The 18561-nt window shown below is 31.5% G+C and overlaps 1 protein-coding gene across 1 annotated transcript in view; it reads left to right on the top strand.

Annotated features, from left to right (window-relative positions):
• Positions 1-7655: 7655 nt before the first annotated feature.
• The window catches only part of LOC129908168 (putative uncharacterized protein DDB_G0289263), a 73816-nt gene continuing 62910 nt past the window's right edge, over positions 7656-18561 (top strand). Inside the window, exon 1 of the mRNA XM_055984500.1 lies at positions 7656-8333. The gene's annotated coding sequence lies outside the window, so the exon portion shown is untranslated. The remainder of the gene's footprint in view (positions 8334-18561) is intronic.

The following is an 18561-nucleotide window of genomic DNA, read 5'->3' as shown; positions in this document are numbered from 1 at the left end:
AAATTTATCTGAGCTTCTTATCGACACTGTTACAAAAGCCCTGTTCCTTTGGGAGGTGGCAAAGTGCTACTCGTAGTTCACAAACGATTTTCAATGGAACGCACTTTAAACGAATTGAATACAAATCGTATCTACTCAGGAAGAAGAGCATGAGTAGATGATAAGTACTAGATTAACCAAAATATCTAATATTAGTAGACTACCACCTCCAATGGAACAGGGCTTAAATAAAAATCATGTTAATTACTTTTGAAGTGACCTATCAGAGGTTGTAGGGTAGGTATTACTGAGTACATCAAAATTTCGTCACTTGAAATTTTTTATAATTTCTCAAAATTTCAAGTTATCGTCAAAAACCCGTTTTTCAATGTTTTCAGAGTTCAAATATTTTGTACTCAGTCATTTTTCGGTCACTTTCAGATGTTTTTACAGTTCTAAACTGAGGAATACTTCTTCTTTTGGAAAATATTTTTTTACTATGCTCTAGCACCAAATTGGGTGTAGATTTTATGGACTGAATTTCAGAGTACAACATTTTTTCCGCGTTTTATGTTGAATCAAATAAGCTTTTGTTCATCAAAATCAGTTAGAAATTGAGGAAGTTATGATTTTTTTTACTCGAGAAAGAAAATTTCCATTTATTGGGACAGTTGAAGAAATGAAAAACTAGTTTCTCTGTTCATACTAATGGTAGAAAATTTGTTATGGTCTTAATTTTTAGAAAAAATGTTGTTCTACTACGTTTGAAAAATTTTGATATCTTTTTTGGTTGCTCAAATATAAATTTTTAAATACTGGTCGTTTTTTCTTGCCCAAAGTCTTTGTTTCAAAGATGCCCTACTTTGAAATATGTTGCTTTGAAATAGAAAACCACAAAAAATTAACCTTATTTCCACGTTGATTTTAAAATGTTTCAGCGGTATTTATTAGATTTGCTTAAATTGGTTCTCAAAGGTTGTTTAGTTAAGCTTGCTTAAATATTTAATTCGCCTTTAAGCAACGTTGCTAAAATTTGTATTTATAATCGAGTTTCCACAGATGATTAACTAAACGATAGTTGTGTCAAAAAATGAAGGGGAATTGACTAATCTAGTACAAAATACTATTACATTTTAGAAACATCACGTGGTTTTTGACAACTTGAGGGTATGTATTTTTGTAAACAAAAATTCTTAACCTTGACTACGCAAAAAAAAAACAGATTAGGTCGTTGACGATGAGTTTGCTTTCGTCGGATTCTTTAATAAAATGCACAGAGCAAAGCCAGACTGTATTGATTTTTTTCATTTGTACTAGCCATTTTAATTTTTTTTAACATTCTTTAATTCTTTGATTTGAATTTAAAATTCAAGCTCCTTTTAGGGAATAATTTCATTTCAAACCAAAATGAAGTCTTCACCCCACACCCTAGATAAATTAATAACATATGATACTGAGCTCACGGTCTTAGTAATAATTCATATGTGGTCAAATCAATCTTAAAATGGCTCTAAGCAAGCTCTAAACGCGGTGAATGGCGTTTAAGTTAAGCAATCGTTAAGCAACGTTGCTTAAATGTGTAAATTCTTTATAAATACACATTTTGTACTTAAGAGCTATTTAGAGGTTGTTTAACGTTAAACAACCTTTAAAACTCTTTTATAAATATGGCTGTTTATCTTTAACGCAACATCATTCCGAATAATAGTTAAATCAATGTCGTTCTCATTGATTATTATAGTTGTTTTATGGTGGCTTTTCTCTCAGTATATGGAATTACAACAACACAAAGGTATCCTTAACCCTTTATTTTAAAATTAACGACATTTAAGCACTTGCCTTTAATAATATACTCTTCAAACTGCAGTGGCCAAAACTTCTGTTGGTTCCATAATCATTTAAAAAAAACTGCATTCTTTTTGCATTTTTTCTCAGAAACGATGTATTTGATGTGGACCTGCTTGTAATATTAATATGAATCGCCTACATCTCGATCTCACACAGAATCTAGTCCCAGCTCCCTTATTATTCCGCAAACCTTTAAATATTGCTTTAACTATTTTCTAACAAAGCGTGTGGTCCTTAACGAAGTAATTATTTTCCAATTAAGTTTTCTAACAATCGAAAAAAAAAACGAACTACAAGTTTCTACTATCAAAAATGTAGGTTAAGAGGGGAGTTCTTTTTTCATGTATACCTTGCCCATACAATGTATAAATTGGAGTTTGCAAATTCATACATAATGAACCCTATTAATTAAATTACACATCATACATTAAATCATACCCTAGCATAACAATACACAAATCTAAACTTACTTTGTTATAAGCCTAGTTTTATTTGTACAACGATGACGAATAATGAACAAGGAACCATCCATAACCAGAGAAAAAAAAGAGATGATTGTGTGTTGTTGTACAATTTGATGACTTGTGAAGAATGCGTTATTGTTGATAAATAAAACAACAACAATTAGCAGCAATATAATGATTTCTGTTTATATTCTTCTGGGACGACTATGCACTCTGGGTTTCCTTTTCTTAAATAGATTTTATTTAATATATTTTCCTCGTGCATGTGTGTCGCCTTTTTTTTTAGAATTTGAGTCCGTGTTTGAATTTGGAGACGCAAACGTGAGCTGAGATAGAACTAGAGCTTTGTCTTGTACAATATTAACACTCGAATTCAATTGAATATATCCTCAGTTTTTTTATATGAAAAATGGCGCCCAACGCGTCTCGGGAATGTGTATTCCATAAAATCCGCAGGACTCAAAAAGAGTCTGTCAATGTGAACATCATCCTGTGTTACTAAAATTTAACAGCTGAACGCGACTAAAGAAAAGGAAAGGGCAGACATTTTATAAGGACTTAAGGTCCGGTTATGTTTGTTCCATCATAGCTTCTAAAGTACGCATCGTAATTTGACAAATGAAATATCGTTGGATGCGTTTTGCTTGTCCGCTGGTTATAGGCTATAAACGTCACATTAAAAATGTAACATAAAGCCCCCCTTAATAAAAAATGATGAACCTATTCAATTGATTAAGAGTGTTTAATTGTTGGTAACTCCAAAGCGGGTTTTCTTATACTTTTTCCTTACCCGCTCGCTGCTCTGCTATTGCCATCCATCTCCTGATCTCCTTCTCCTATATATTCCTTCTCCTACACACAAATCTCTGGTTGATCGAGTCGTTTATTTGGTCGTTTGATCAACACGCTTAGAAATGACCAGGCAAGAGAGTAGGTATAAATTGTCCACAATCGTTGTCCATATTTGAAAGAACTTTAGCCTGACTATATGGCCTGACTGCCCCCCTTCTTCTCCACTTCTCCTAGTATATCTTATTGTTGCTGCATTCTCCCGCATATTTAACTGGTGCGTTTGTAAACATAAATGTGTAGTTTCAAAGAAAATAAAAAAAAAATAAATGAATAAATAAATAAAAAGAAAATCAGAAGAAAAAAAAAATAAATAAAAAAAACCTGACTATTTCATTTCGGAAGCCGGCTTTTGTTTTTTTTTTTTTTTGTTTTCTTTTTTTTTTATATTCTTCTTTACTCTCACAAGATGTTTAATTTGGATACGGCATTAAAAGAACGAAAACGATAATCAAATATTTTAAAGAGGCAAAAAGAGTGAAGCGAAAACAAAAGCTACATAGTACTCGTTCTCGTATACTCTTGAAAGTTTTTGTACTTGTTGAATTTACATAGATTCATAGCTTTATTTTGAAAATCGATGTTCAATTCAAACTTTGTTTTCTCGTTTTTACTTAACTATTTATCCAACTATGGCAAACCCAAGTAACACGACAGCTTCTGTAAATTAAAGGCTCGCAGGTACTACTTTTTATACAGCTTGTATTGAACTTGCTTCAGAATTTAATTGCTTATAGAAGTTCGAACTTGTTTAACAACTTCTAATAAGTTGTTTAAATACTGTTAAGGAAACTTAACCGAGGAAAGCTTGTTTTTTTTTGGATAAGCTTGGTTAATGAAAGCTTTACAGGAACTACCAAGTTTTGTATTTGATTTTTGGTTTTGATATTGAATAATCTAGCTCGGACACATTTTGGGTTTGAAATTGAAAAATTTAGCTAGGACATTTTTTGTTTTGACATTTCTTCTATTTGAACTGATTAAGTTTTTGATTAGAGTGGCGGACTGCCACCAAGCAGATTCGAAGTTCAATTCCTGGGTGTGGTAAAAAAAATTATATACTTTTAAAACTATTATTAATAGATATACTAAAAATTATAATGGAATGTTATACTATATAATTTTGAAAGTTAAATTCGTGCTTTAAAATCAAATCAAAACCAATTGAAAAAGAAAACTTCTTTTTTGTTTTTGTAGTCGTTTTTTTTTTTTATTTTTAATTTATTTCTATAAGACGTGTATTAAAGAGTTATACAAGCTCTTCCGAAGCTATGTGTCAAATCTCAAAGCTTCGGTAGAGCTTCGGTAAAACTTCGCGACGCTGCGTTCTGTACCGGCCTAGTAATGAAATTGATGCTACATTGTGCGTCGAAAAAGCACATGTGTGCATTTAAATTTGAACGCATAACGGAAGCATTGAGCCATCGCCTCAATAGATTCTTTACATTTCCGTATTTTCATATGATATTGAGGTCTTACTGTATAGTATAACACTCGTACAACTTGTATTCTTTAGCAAAACGCTACTATCGGACGAGCCTATCCCAACTTCGTTAAGAAAGCATATTAATTTAATTGGTACTAGAATTTATATCCTGCTCCGAAACCAAGAAAGAATACCTAATAAAGAAGTATTCAAGATATTAACACCAAACTATCAATGAGCCATATTCATAGATAATAAATAAATAATGCACTGCACTAACTCGCCAAACAGCCTTATATGTAGTTCAGATACGGAAAAAGAACTTAACTTGTCCAATTCGTCTGACTCACTTGACGAGCTGCATTGTGCAGTCCTACTCTAAACTGTTATACCTTTGAGGAAGAGGGATTTCCCTGCTCAATGTGTTATACTGAACTAATGGTAGAGTAAGAATGTATTACACTGGATTTTAAGGATTGACCACACTAAGGGTAACAAATATTAAATAAAGAAGAGTGAATTAAGAAGTGTCATACTGAAATTGTACTATTTTGTGCTGTTGTTGCTATACGACCAAAAATGTGGAAAATGGATTTGAAAATAGATTTTTTCTAAGAAATTTCAACTCTCTAATAAAGCAAAAAACCACATATCACTAGCACAACTTTACATTAAAATTTGTAAAAATTCATAGAAACTGACACTCCAACTAATCTAACCTAGTGGTTTTTTTTTTTGAAAATCAAGCTCGATTCCATGTAAATCGTCAAGCTCAACTGAGCAGTATAATAAATTGTAAAGGCTTCTGAGAGTGAGTGTATATGTCTCGTCTGTCTGGTATAAGCACACAATATCTTCTATGTATTTTTTTTTTTATTCAAGTGTCGTTATGTGTACGATGTTATTTTTTGTTTTTTTTTTTTTATTCTGTCACGATCATATCGCCATCAGATCAGATCGGTTGTTGACTGTATAGTATGTGGCCGTAGTAGAGTTGTAAAATGGCGAGAGCGAAAGGTTGAAGAGGAGACGTGAAAACAGAAGAAGAAGAAAAATTAAGATGAACTGAAACCGATTGGATTGAATAGAATTTTTGTTGTATTTTTTTCTTTTAATGTTTTTTTTTTTTTTGTACTCACTCGAGACTCACATATGGGATCGAGATCGGGTTGTTTGGTTGGTTTTGTATTGCCACCAAAATTTCCCCCCTTTTATAGCGGCTCCTACAAACCACACACAAAGTACACAGAGACAGACTGGTCTACAGAGATTCTCTCGGCCGCGGTAGTTTTGTTGTTCTTTTTTATTAAATGCATGGCCGGATTTTAATAAAATTATTAACAATATCAATCGGCGGGTGAGGGTGAGATATAAGTTTTAAAGATTTTTGTATTATTAAAAAGAAGAGGCCCTAAGTGGCTGCCTTGGGGAACTCGGATTTAACCAATAAAAAGGAACATTTTAGCAAAATTTCCCAGAGTATAAACTTGCGCATAAAATTACATTATTTCTTTTCTTTTCTGAAAGATGCCACTAGGCACACTTTTGATTGTTTGTATAACAGTTTAAATGATCTAATCTTTATCTGTACTAAGAGCAGGACATTGCAATGTTTTTTGTATAACACCTTAATTAATGTCACAGGATAAACTGTGATCGCTAGATAGTAAATCAAGAAGGAAGCCTTACTGTACTAGAAAAACTGTTATAACTGTAGCGACATAAATCAACTTACGTATTATATTAAAGTGTTAATTAAATTACATATTATTTTGTGTCAACATTTTTAAATAGCACTATAATTGCACTGGTATCACAACAAAATTAAAATTGGTTGTATAACAGTATACCAGTATAATAGTATAATCAATCTTATCTCTCTCTCTCTTAGAGTTATATGTTCTTTGGTATAACACCATAATAAATGTTATACTCATTTCCTGTGATCACTTAATAGTAATAGTGAATAACTGTTATAATTGTAGTGGTCCAAATCTACTAAGGTATCATTTTAAAATGTAAAAAAATTCACTTTATTTTGTGTTGTATTCTTTTTTAAACAGCACCAATTTTAATTGTTTTTATAATAGTATAACAGTTTAAACAATCTTATCTCTCTCTCACTTTACTAAGAGCGAGACATTGATTTTTTTTGTTGTATAACAACATAATTAATTCTATACTCGTACCCTGTGATCACTGAACAGTGAATTCAAGTTGGAAGTTTGAATTTTAAAGAATAACTGTTATAATTGTAGTGGTACAAATCTACTTTATTTTATGTCTTAATTTTATTTGATAAAAAGCACCAATTGCATTGATATCACTATGAAATTCAAATTGGAGTCAGGAAAACTGTTATAATTTCTATGAATTCCATGATCCAGTGTATTTAAGAGATCATTGAGCGAGGTTTTAAGGGTTTATTAAGCTCTTGTTCATAACAAGGAACTTCAAACTAAGTTTCAAATTTTTCGAGGTTTTCATTGGGCAGATGTTATCAGAGTTAGAAGCCATCTTATTTTGTATAACAGTTTTATAGTTAGGAAAGTCTAAAAACGCTTCTGTAAAGTTTTATAGAAGCAAAATTGTAAGATGCGTAGCGTTTAACTAAGATTTTGAGTCCGAAATCTGTTAGAAAACTAAAGAAATTTGTAAACTAAATGTGCCCCCAAAGTATCACAGCCCCAACCAATTTATAAGTTCGTTTATAATTCATTCCGGCTGTGATTATTGTGCCTCTGTGCAATGTTGGGTCGCCGCCACCACCGCCATCATCGCCATTGCCATCACCACTGCTGTCGATTTACGCTGTTGCTGCTTGTGGACTTGGTAGAGTATTGTATAGTTGCTGTGTGTAGAAGTATAGTAGAGATACTGCGGGACGGGACACTCACTCTGATCGTAGTTTTGGGGCTCGCTTCCAATGTGTGGTGGTGCTTTGGTTTGGTTTGGTGTTTTGGTTGTTGCTTGCTGGTACACTTCTCTGTTCTGCTCTGCTCTGTGCCGCACAGCTACCTCGCTATATTAGTTAGTGTATAGTTTTGTTCGTTGCGTTCGTTTTTTTTTTTTTTTTTTTTTTTTTTGAGGACTAGTTCTCTGACCGATTGTTTGCGTTCAGTATGCTCCATAGTTCTGAAAAGATATCACGATCGTTTGACATCGTCGTATAACGTGTTCTACGGATCATACTTTTTTTTTCTTTAATATTTTTTTTTAACTCTAATGATCTCTCTCTTAAAGTTAAAAATTTAATTAAATTTAAATTTAAGAAATAAAATTTTTAAAAATCATGATTTTGTGATTAATTTGAAATATATTTTTTTCTAATTGCTCCAAGGTGGCTAAGCCATCAAAAAAAGTGCTACTAAATAGTTCCGATCGGTAGTAAAAAAAAGGAAGAAAAATTGAAAAAAAAAAAAGTTTCAAAGTATCACAGTGGCATTGGTTACCCCAGGCATCTTATTTTCTATTGATAAGCTTCGTTATAACGAGGCGAAATAAGTTCCCAACACAAAAAAAGAACAATCATGTGTTCTTTATAATTTGTGAAACAAAATAAAAATTAATACACATATAAAATACTCAATTCATGATAACAATACTAAGCGGTGAAAAAAAATAAAAATACAAAAAAAAAAAAAAAAACTACACCATCCAACCGGCATAATTATCAAGGAAGGAACCTTGAGAAACAACAAAATTATAGTATAGAACTTGAGAGTATAGAGAAGTTCAATATAATATACCTAAAAGCGAGTTACGAAGTGAGTTTTTTTTTTTTTATTGTTTTTATTTAAATTCTAAAATAATAAAAAATGTATTAATAGTCTCTTTCTATTGTATATTATGCCTGTTTTGAATTTGATTTGTATATTTAAATAAATTAATTAAAATATTTATTTGCGATCATGTTGATGATGGCGAAGGCGATGATGATTAGCCAGCAAATTACATAATAGTCTGTCTGTTTTTTTTTTTTTTTGCTCTTCTGGCTGGTGCTTTAACCAACAAAGTTGTGTTCAGAGAGATAGGAATTTTTGTTTTTTTTTTTTTTACTTAAATTCCTGTCAAATGAGTTAAGGTTTTTATATTTATTTTTTTTTTTCTTATTTTGATAGATGATTATCAAAGGATGGAAATTTTTTATCAGTTTTATTTGAATTAAAAAGGTTTAGGAGAGAAATTGATAGGAATTGTATAATAGTGTTTTTCTATTTCTTATCAATATTTTATAACAATCAATAATTTATAATGTTCTCAATATGTTTAATCGGTTGTTTAAATAATTAAATATTTTTTTTTGGGGGAATTTTTCGGCAAATTATTATGGGATATCTATCTGGTGGTAGTTGTCAATTTTAAGCTTACAAACATTATTTTGGTAGTATTGTTTATCACAAACGTCAAAATATTAACTTCAATGGAGCTAATATGTTTAAATTAAATGTTTGTATTTATCAATTCCGCAAATATTTTATTTAAACAATTTATTTTAATAATTTAATTGATATAAGATTAACAAAAAACCGTTTTCTATTAGTAATTAAGTAAAAAAGCATCTGTCATTTTTATCAAAGTTCTAAGTTTCTTTATTTAGAAAATTTACAGGGTATTATTTTTTTACATGGGTCTTAAAAATAACCATCGCCACCACCGCCGGTGGTTCAATCATTTGATACAATCATAATTTTGAGTAATACAAAATATGGTCTTATTTGACACTTAATTTTGCCCAAAAAAAAACTACCTTTTTTATTCAAGATCTGTCATTTTTATCAAAGTTCTAACTTTCTTTATTTAGAAAATTTAAAGGTATTATTTTTTGTACATGGGTCTTAAAAATAACCATCGCCACCGCCGCGCCGGGTGGTTCAATCATTTGATACAATCATAATTTTGCGTAATAAAAAATATGGTCTTATTTGACACTTAATTTTGCCGAAAAAAACTAGCTTTTTTATTCAAGACAGAATCTTTAAATTGATCGTTTTTATAAAAATTTTAAATCAAAAACTTTAACATGGTTTAACAAAATACCAAAAACTACTTTTACACTTACTGAACCGTTTAGAAAACCAAAAATATTATAAGGGACCTTTATGAGTTATCTACTACTTGTGCACTGAATATCACTTGAACCCTTTGTAGTAAAAATACAGACACTTTTGTGTAAAAAGGCCTCCCCACCCAACGACGACGGACGACAAAAAAAGTTGCCGACAGAGTTTTTCCATTATAATGCCCCATTAGGGTGTCCGTTATTTCACAAAGTGATGTTTTCGGAAATCGAAAGTTTATGAACTAAATAAGGGGAATTCAGCAAAAAAAAATTTCGGATGTCACTAACCGGTGCCTATAGGTAGGGTCATACTTTCCCCATACAAATTTGTATGGGAAATTTTTAACTTTTACTTAAAATCGTAAAGCAGATTTTTTTTTAAATGTTTGATGATTTGTGGTAGGAAAATGGGTCCTTTAAGATCAAATTCAAAATTTCCTGTTATAATTTTTTTTAATATTTTATTTCGAATTCTGAAATTATTAGGTGTGTTTTTTTGTTTATCTATATAGATTTTGTGCAAAAAAACGACATCGGGATTTTTGAAATCCATGCAAACATTTGGCACCACTGTACATATACTTTGGCAGCTGTCTGTCAAAAATGTTGCTTTTGTTTTTTTTTTATTTTAACTCCGAAGTGGGAAGCAGCGTTGTGCAAATGTGCCCAATTGGGCCATTTGGCCCAAGAATTTATATTTTGGCCCCGTGCCCAGGGCCAACAGCAAATGGCCCCATTTAATGAAATTCTTTAATTAATACAGGCATTTTTACAAAATAAATTAGTTGTATTAACAATTTGATGATTTTTTAAGTAGTTATCGACTAAAGATCGATTGTCAAAATATTTTGCGAATGCATTCACTGAAGCGAAAGGACGACAAATGATATTTGTTTTCCTTTATCTTTATATCTAGTTTAAACCTGATTGATAAAGGCTTCTGAAGTATTCAGTCCACTGTTATTTTTATTTCATTGGGAAAAAGACTAAAATGATTTTAAAAAGTTTATGGCCAAAAAAAAAAACAAAAACATTTAATAAAATCCAAAATAAATTAAATATATTAGATTGTTAAGAACCAATTTTCCTGGCCTAGTTCGGTAGTTCGGAAGCCCCGGTTGTTCGATCTTCATGAAAACAAATTTGGGGACTTTATTTATAAAGTTATATCTAACATAGAAGAAACAGTTTGGATCAAATAACTTATTCGGTCAAACCAATAGGCTGCGAGTTATAGATCAATTACAGTTTTCCAACATTGCGGAATTCGCCATTTGGTGATGAAATGATCCAAAGACCAGGGGTTAAGTTTTTCTATTACCTTCCTTTTATTAGACTATTATTATTTAGTGACCCTTTTTTGCGACCGTTTTGAGTTTCCCAACGGCAACACTGCTCAGCGTTACCGCTAAGCGACTTTAGTCGCTATAAGCGACCTTTTTGAAGCCTTAGCGACCAAGCGACGACTTTTTATTCAAAGCGACCTTTTCACCAATTTCATAACAGCGACTTTTTTTTCTAGAAATTGTATTTCTTTTTACCTCTGAATATTTAGAGCTTCAATTTCTTTTTTCGTTACGAAAGTATTCTGAACTTGTTCAGAGCGCGAATAAAATAACTGAGCAGACCGAGTTGAATGCTGAACACAAGCATTTAGCAAGTGATATTGAAAAAAAGAATTTCAAACAAATAAAATAATGGTGCAAAAGTGCAGTAGTCGGTCTAGTTTTTTTTTTATTTTAATTTAAGTTTTAAATTTAATTTCTTGTTTCTGTAAAAGAAAATTTAAGGTAAATAGACAAATGTTCAGAGGCTATTCAGAGCGTGCTCCGAATGTTCTGGTTCTGTTCAGAGATTTTTTCTGAATTGAAAAAGAAAAACGCCTACCCATAAACTCATCCATTTTACCTACCCACAACTTCAATTCAAACTCAAAGAACAAAAAGATGGAATTTTCAGTGAAATTGGAAAGGGAAAAAAATATATTGGGAAACTTGAAAGTCTTTTTTCTTTTAATATTTTATCATTGTTCAAATTAAATGTTTCATACTTCAAATCTTAACGGTCCAAGCGTAGCGTCGAACTAAATTTAAGTTCCTAAAATGAAGACTGTTTTTTTTTTTGTTTCTAATTTTGTTATTTTTTTGTTGTTAATAAAAACTTTGTTTCAAGACAACTTGAGTTTATTTTTCTATGTAAAAACATATGAAAACCGTTTAGTGACCTTCTTTTTTAAATAGCGAATTCTTCGACAAAAAAAGCTACTTTTATTCAATTTTTTAGATTAGCGACTTTTTTAGCGACCTTTTAAAAATATAAACGGTAACGCTGACACTGCTTACTTGTATCTATAGACTATAGTACCTACTTATGTATGTATATATTTAGTTTGTGTTTAACTTATTAGAAAAAATAATTAAATAAACAAAATATACCTGGTTTATGTGTTTTGATATGTGTTTTAAAAAAAAATTTTTACATGAAAAATGAAATGGCCCCTAAAATGTTGAAATGGCCCCGAAAGTGGCCCCTTATATTTATTTTCCAAGAACAACGCTGGTGGGAAGGCCATTACATCCATGTTGGATGTAAACAAAAATTTTCATATGGCCATGGCATCCATGTTGGATTCAAAAAAATTGTTTTTTCACAAAAAACCAAAAATTACACGGTGTAACACTCAAAATATACGCGGGCGGAGACCTATCAGGTTTTGTAGAGCTAGTCGCACTGAATACGAAACGGTATTTGAAAATCCCCTAACACCCCCAAAATCTGGAGTTACGGGCAAAAGACGGTTTTTTGGGACTTCACCCATTGAAAAAATTCTAGCTTCGACTATTTTTTACCCATTTTCGATTTTTTTATAGTTTCTGATAGAAGATAAATATACCTTTTTAACAATGTATAAAACATGTAACTCGGTTAAACCACTTAGAATTTATAAGATGTCAAAGTTCAAAAATTCAATTTTTTTTGTAATTTGCCCAACTTCGGCATCAATTTAAAGTATATGTTTTCAAAACAACATGCTATTTAAAAAATATATTCTAAAACTATATCTATTTCCCAATTGATCGATGTATTTTTTATGAAAATCACTTCAAAATTGGCTTAGAAAAAAAAATTTTCGATTTCAACCCAGATACAGAAATTCGAACTTTTTAGGTATAGAACAAAAATGTTGTTTCGGCACGTAGAAGGATCAGTTGGACGAGAGGATTTGATGAGGAGTTTTTGTAGAGGAGCTCAATACAAACATTTTTTTTCTTTAAGAGGGGGGTCTATCTCCCCCCGTTTAGGTGGTAGGGGCATTTTTCTAAAAAAAATTATCAAAATAAAAAAAAATTATTAAAAAACAACGGCAACACTTACAGTAATAAATGATACCATTTCCAAAAGGCAAAATTGTGCATTTGATTCTAATTTTTAAATCAATATAATATTACCAATAGTTTTTGAAATAATCGATTTCAAAGTTAAAAATAGGGGAAAAAAATTTTTTTAAACTCATTTTATACTATTTTTGTCCAGACTGCGAATTTTAGTAAAAAAAATTACTCACAAAGAAAACTGCCTCAATTGATTCCTTATCGAACCGTGAAAACTATATGTTTCTATGTTTTCTAGTTTTTGGGAAAATTGAAAAATTATTTTATCAGATTTTTCTTTTTTGAAAATATTTTTTGTTTTTATTTGTTTTTATTTTTCAATTTTCTCAAAAACTAGAAGACATAGAAACATATAGTTTTCACTGTTCGATAAGGAATTAATTGAGGCAGTTTTCTGTTCAAGTAATTTATTTACTTAAATTCACAGTCTGGACAAAAATAGTATAAAATGAGTTTTCAAACATTTTTTTCCCCTATTTTTAACTTTGAAATCGATTATTTCAAAAACTATTGGTAATATTATATTGATTTAAAAATTAGAATCAAATGCACAATTTTGCCTTTTGGAAATGGTATCATTTATTACTGTAAGTGTTGCCGTTGTTTTTTAATAATTTTTTTTTATTTTGATAATTTTTTTTAGAAAAATGCCCCTACCACCTAAACGGGGGGAGATAGACCCCCCTCTTAAAGAAAAAAAATGTTTGTATTGAGCTCCTCTACAAAAACCCCTCATCAAATCCTGGCGTCCAACTGATCCTTCCACGTGCCGAAACAACATTTTTGTTCTATACCTAAAAAGTTCGAATTTCTGTATCTGGGTTGAAATCGGAAAATTTTTTTTTCTAAGCCAATTTTGAAGTGATTTTCATAAAAAGTACATCGATCAATTGGGAAATAGATATAGTTTTAGAATATATTTTTTAAATAGCATGTTGTTTTGAAAACATATACTTTAAATTGATGCCGAAGTTGGGCAAATGACAAAAAAAATTGAATTTTTGAACTTTGACATCTTATAAATTCTAAGTGGTTTAACCGAGTTACATGTTTTATACATTGTTAAAAAGGTATATTTATCTTCTATCAGAAACTATAAAAAAATCGAAAATGGGTAAAAAATAGTCGAAGCTAGAATTTTTTCAATGGGTGAAGTCCAAAAAAACCGTTTTTTGCCCGTAACTCCAGATTTTGGGGGTGTTAGGGGATTTTCAAATACCGTTTCGTTTCAGTGCGACTAGCTCTACAAAACCTGATAGGTCTCCGCCCGCGTATATTTTAAAACCTCATTTTTGTAACACCGTGTTATCTGTATATTCTTAGCTACATTTTAAGACCATGACCATTAACATTAGTTGCGTCGTTCTTGTGTTATAAGCGTTTGAAGGTAGCCATATTGAATTTTTTTTCGATTTTTTAAAAATCAAATGTGAAAACTTTTTTATTTTTATTTCTAATTTTTCGAAAAAATTTTGGTAATTTTATATACATATCTGTTCAACAATCTTATCAGGATCCATTTAAGACTTTTATCTGAAAAGTGCATTGCGTATATCTCGAGATATTAACATTTCAATGCAACCATGTCAAACAAATTTTTGATTATTTTTTTCTATGAGAGTTTTTTTTCAAACCTCGTTTTCTCCGCTTTTTTTTTTTGTTAATATTTTCAGATATTTCTGTATGAACACAACAATTAAACTACCTTGGCACTACTGTTTTTATCGAGAGAAAGTAAAATCTGGATAATTATCTGGATTTTTCAAAAATCTATACAGATAAAGTTTTTGTTGTTTTTAACACGTAAATTGTTTTGATTTCAAAAATCTCGATGTCGTTTTTTTGCACAAAATCTACATAAATAAACAAAAAAAACACACCTATTAGCTGTTTTTGTAGCTTTTGCTTTTAAGTTTTTTTTTTCTTCTTAAAGTACACAACCAATCACACAATTTTTGATGTAGTTTTATTGGTTATAAGTTGTTTTACAATATTGCATTCAAAAATGTGTGTATAAGTCAAAATTTTAATCTTTAACGATTTTTTAAGTTTTAATTGAATTTTTTTTTGCCGTTTTTATACGATTAAATATATTTTTCTCGAAGTACCTACAAAAGATTTGTCTTTTTATTGGGTTTTGTTTAACAATTATTCACCTAAGAAATGCCAATGAAATAGAATGACAAAATTCTGTCATAAATACTGCGGAAACTATTTAACTTTAATTTCACACCTGAACGCGACATTGTTTGGAACTTCAGAAATCCCTTAGTTTGGAGGAACTAAAAGATAGAGTATTAACCTTTTTAAGACGTTAATCGCTGAACAGGGGCATTTTAATTATAAAGTACCTGAGAGATTTATGTGGCCACACAAAAAGTTTCTCAGTGAAAAAACTATGTATTTCAAAATAATAACAAAAAAATTCTTCTAGTTTTGATTTTTATTTTGACGCAAGAGGGCGCCCTACGAGGGTTTTATAACGCGGCCGAAAAAATGCATTATGTGTTACAAGGTACTTAGGCACTCCCAAAGCAACGCGAAACTCTTCCGAAAACTGGCAGCCACAAAATCGCTGTCCACAGCATTTTTGTAAATTAATAACGTTTCTCTTTGGTAGAGAACCGCTGACCGCTCTGTGCTCTCTAATTTAAATATGAAAGAGTTCTTGTCAGGTCCACAAAAATGTATTCCGTTGGCAAAAGTTTTATAGAAATCCTGAACTACACAAATAATCTTAACAAAGCCCTAGGATTGATCTCACATTCATCACTCAAGTCGAAATTTATGAGAGAATGCTCAAGCATTTACTTCAGGATTTTCTCAGTTTGTATTAATAGGCCCAAATATCAGCAAGTGCTTTGCTTTTTTTGACGTTACGAGAAGCTCAAGTGAACAAAGCTTGCTCAAACATTTTTGGTGAAAAGTTTATGACTTTAAACCATGATGTAACAAAATTTTAGAAAAGCAGCTTATCAATTTTTGAGTAGGTTAAAAGGTTTCATTTCAAAAGTTTGACTCTCCTTGTCGATTCTTAATCTTTTTCACAAAAGTCTTTAACTTACAGCAAAAATGTAGTTTCATTATCATTTTCTAAAAATCTAAAAATTAAAAAAACTTCTTCCGTAATTTAAAGTTAATAGTAAATTCATATTAATAAACGTAACACGATCTTGAAAATCAAATGAATTTATATTACCATAGGTACCTTACTTACCTTCTTTATGCCTACGATAATAACAATAAAAAAAAAATCTAATTTGTATTCTTGATCAAAAAATTCAATAAATCTAACAAGTGTAAAGGTAAACCAAAAAGACAAAAAAAAAAAAAAAAACATATAAATCCTAATACCCGTCAGGCAATATTCCAAAATGACCTTGACAGTGAGTATAGTGAGAGCGTATAACAAGACTTCATACTATAAGAAAGAAAGAAGAAACTCAAGTTTTGGCCATGTGAGCAACTTCAAGTTGCTTTAAATTATAACCCCAAATGTGAATACAACATACAGCCAGTCTCACAACTAAACGACAATACCGCCAGAACCTCTCCACTACACCACTTTATCCATATCGTTGCTATACTCGCCATCAAGTCGACTTCTTGAGGTTGTTGAAGTGAAGAACAAACCCAACTGAACGTATGCTATGGCCCGGGCCAGGCCAGGCTAGGCCGGCCAAACAACATCAAGATCCAAGATCCCCAACAAACCAACAACATGCGGGATAGCAGCAATGGATGCACGTAAACGCGCGTAGCATAGCAACTTCAACGTAGAAACGAGAAATAAATCTATAAATGGTTTTGGTATTTCTTTCCTCTTTTGTATGGTTTTGTGTAGTTGTTGTTTGTTGGTTGTGTCGTTTGTTTTGTCTTTTATCATCTTGTGATACTTGTATACTCGTATACTCTCTGTACTCATGGGCTCTCCCAATATGCAGTGCCAACGATCAACAAATAAAAATAATAATACAAAATAACAACAAAAAAAAAGTAACAAATACCGTGAACTTATTATTCTATGCTTGTTTGCAACATGGTTGCCAGGTGTAGTGAATTAGTCTCTTTCAACTGATCAAGGGGGAATTTATGATATTTACTGTGGAAATTTAACGACGACGGAAACTGTCATACTAATTGTACAAAACCATGATAATTCCCAGAGAAATCTGTGATACCTACTATGGAGGCAAGTTGTGATACTTACGAAAGCACTCCATAAACCTAACAGGAGAAACTCGTTCTATTTACAGGGGTTAATCGTGATAATTATCACAGTCATAATATCACAGAAAACCCTCATACTTACTAGGAAAAGCTGTGATACTAATCGATGCAATCCTTAGTACTAATGCAAGCACTACGTGAATCTAACCATAGTGAACCCAACAATTTATACTTTGCAGAGAATTCTATGATACTTGTCGGAGGGAAACCCTTGATACTTGATCGATGAACCGGTCATACTTATCGAGGTACTCACCAGAGCAACCTGTGATACCTTCCTGACCCTTATAAAAGCTCTACGTGATACTTATCGGATGAACCTATACTTCTTGCCTTGATAATTATAATTATCAGAGCAATTCGATATCGATACAAGCCGTGGTATTTACGGAAGTACTGCATGAACCTAATCATAGGAACCCATACTACTAACTGAGATTTATTTAACGAAGAAATTATGATACTTGAAAGAGGAACCAATTAGATTTATTTAGATAAATGTACCACAGCAACCTGTGATAATTATTGAAGTAAGGCTTGATACTAACGGAGCACTCCAGGATACTTACCGAGAGTTCCTTTAGTGGGCAACTTGTGATACTTTTTGAGGCACACTGAATTATTTACAAAGGAAATTTGTGATGCTAATTGAAGAAAGCTGTGATACTTTCGAAAAAAAAAACTCCGTGATACTTAACGCAGCAAATAGTACTGTTTACCAGCTAACTTGTGATATTAAAGAAAGCACTCCGTGATACTTACCCATCCTGCTTACCAAGCAATCATTTGTTGTGATAATCTTAGGGGTGTTGTTTAAGATTGTCTCTTTCGACTGATCAAAACAAGCTCCCGGAGCAACCTTTAGTATGGTACGGATGCATGGTTACCGGGAACAACTCGTGATACTTAAAAGAGAGGCCCATCGTTTTTTTTTGGGATAAAATATAATACTTACCAGGGAAACCTGTGATACAAAGTGAGGAAAATCGTGATATATACGAATCTTCGTGATACTTGTGATACTTATCGCAGAAACATTATACTTGCTCAAGTCCACACATTATATTTGTGGAAGGAACTAATCATTCTTGTCGTGATACTTACTCGAGAAATCTATGATACTTATGCCTACGTAACAAGGCTAGGCGTGATACTTGCGGAAACAAGTTACTATACTTGCCGGGGCAGCACATAACTATTAAGTTAAGTGATAATTAAGTCATTCTTGTCGTGATACTTACCACATGAATCTGTGATACTCATAAGTACATATGGAGGCAAGCCGTGATAATTGCAACACATAATACTTGG

Source organism: Episyrphus balteatus, chromosome 2 (assembly GCF_945859705.1).
Source record: "Episyrphus balteatus chromosome 2, idEpiBalt1.1, whole genome shotgun sequence".
NCBI classification, from domain to species: domain Eukaryota; kingdom Metazoa; phylum Arthropoda; class Insecta; order Diptera; family Syrphidae; genus Episyrphus; species Episyrphus balteatus.
This window is presented reverse-complemented; position numbering and strand designations above follow the sequence as displayed.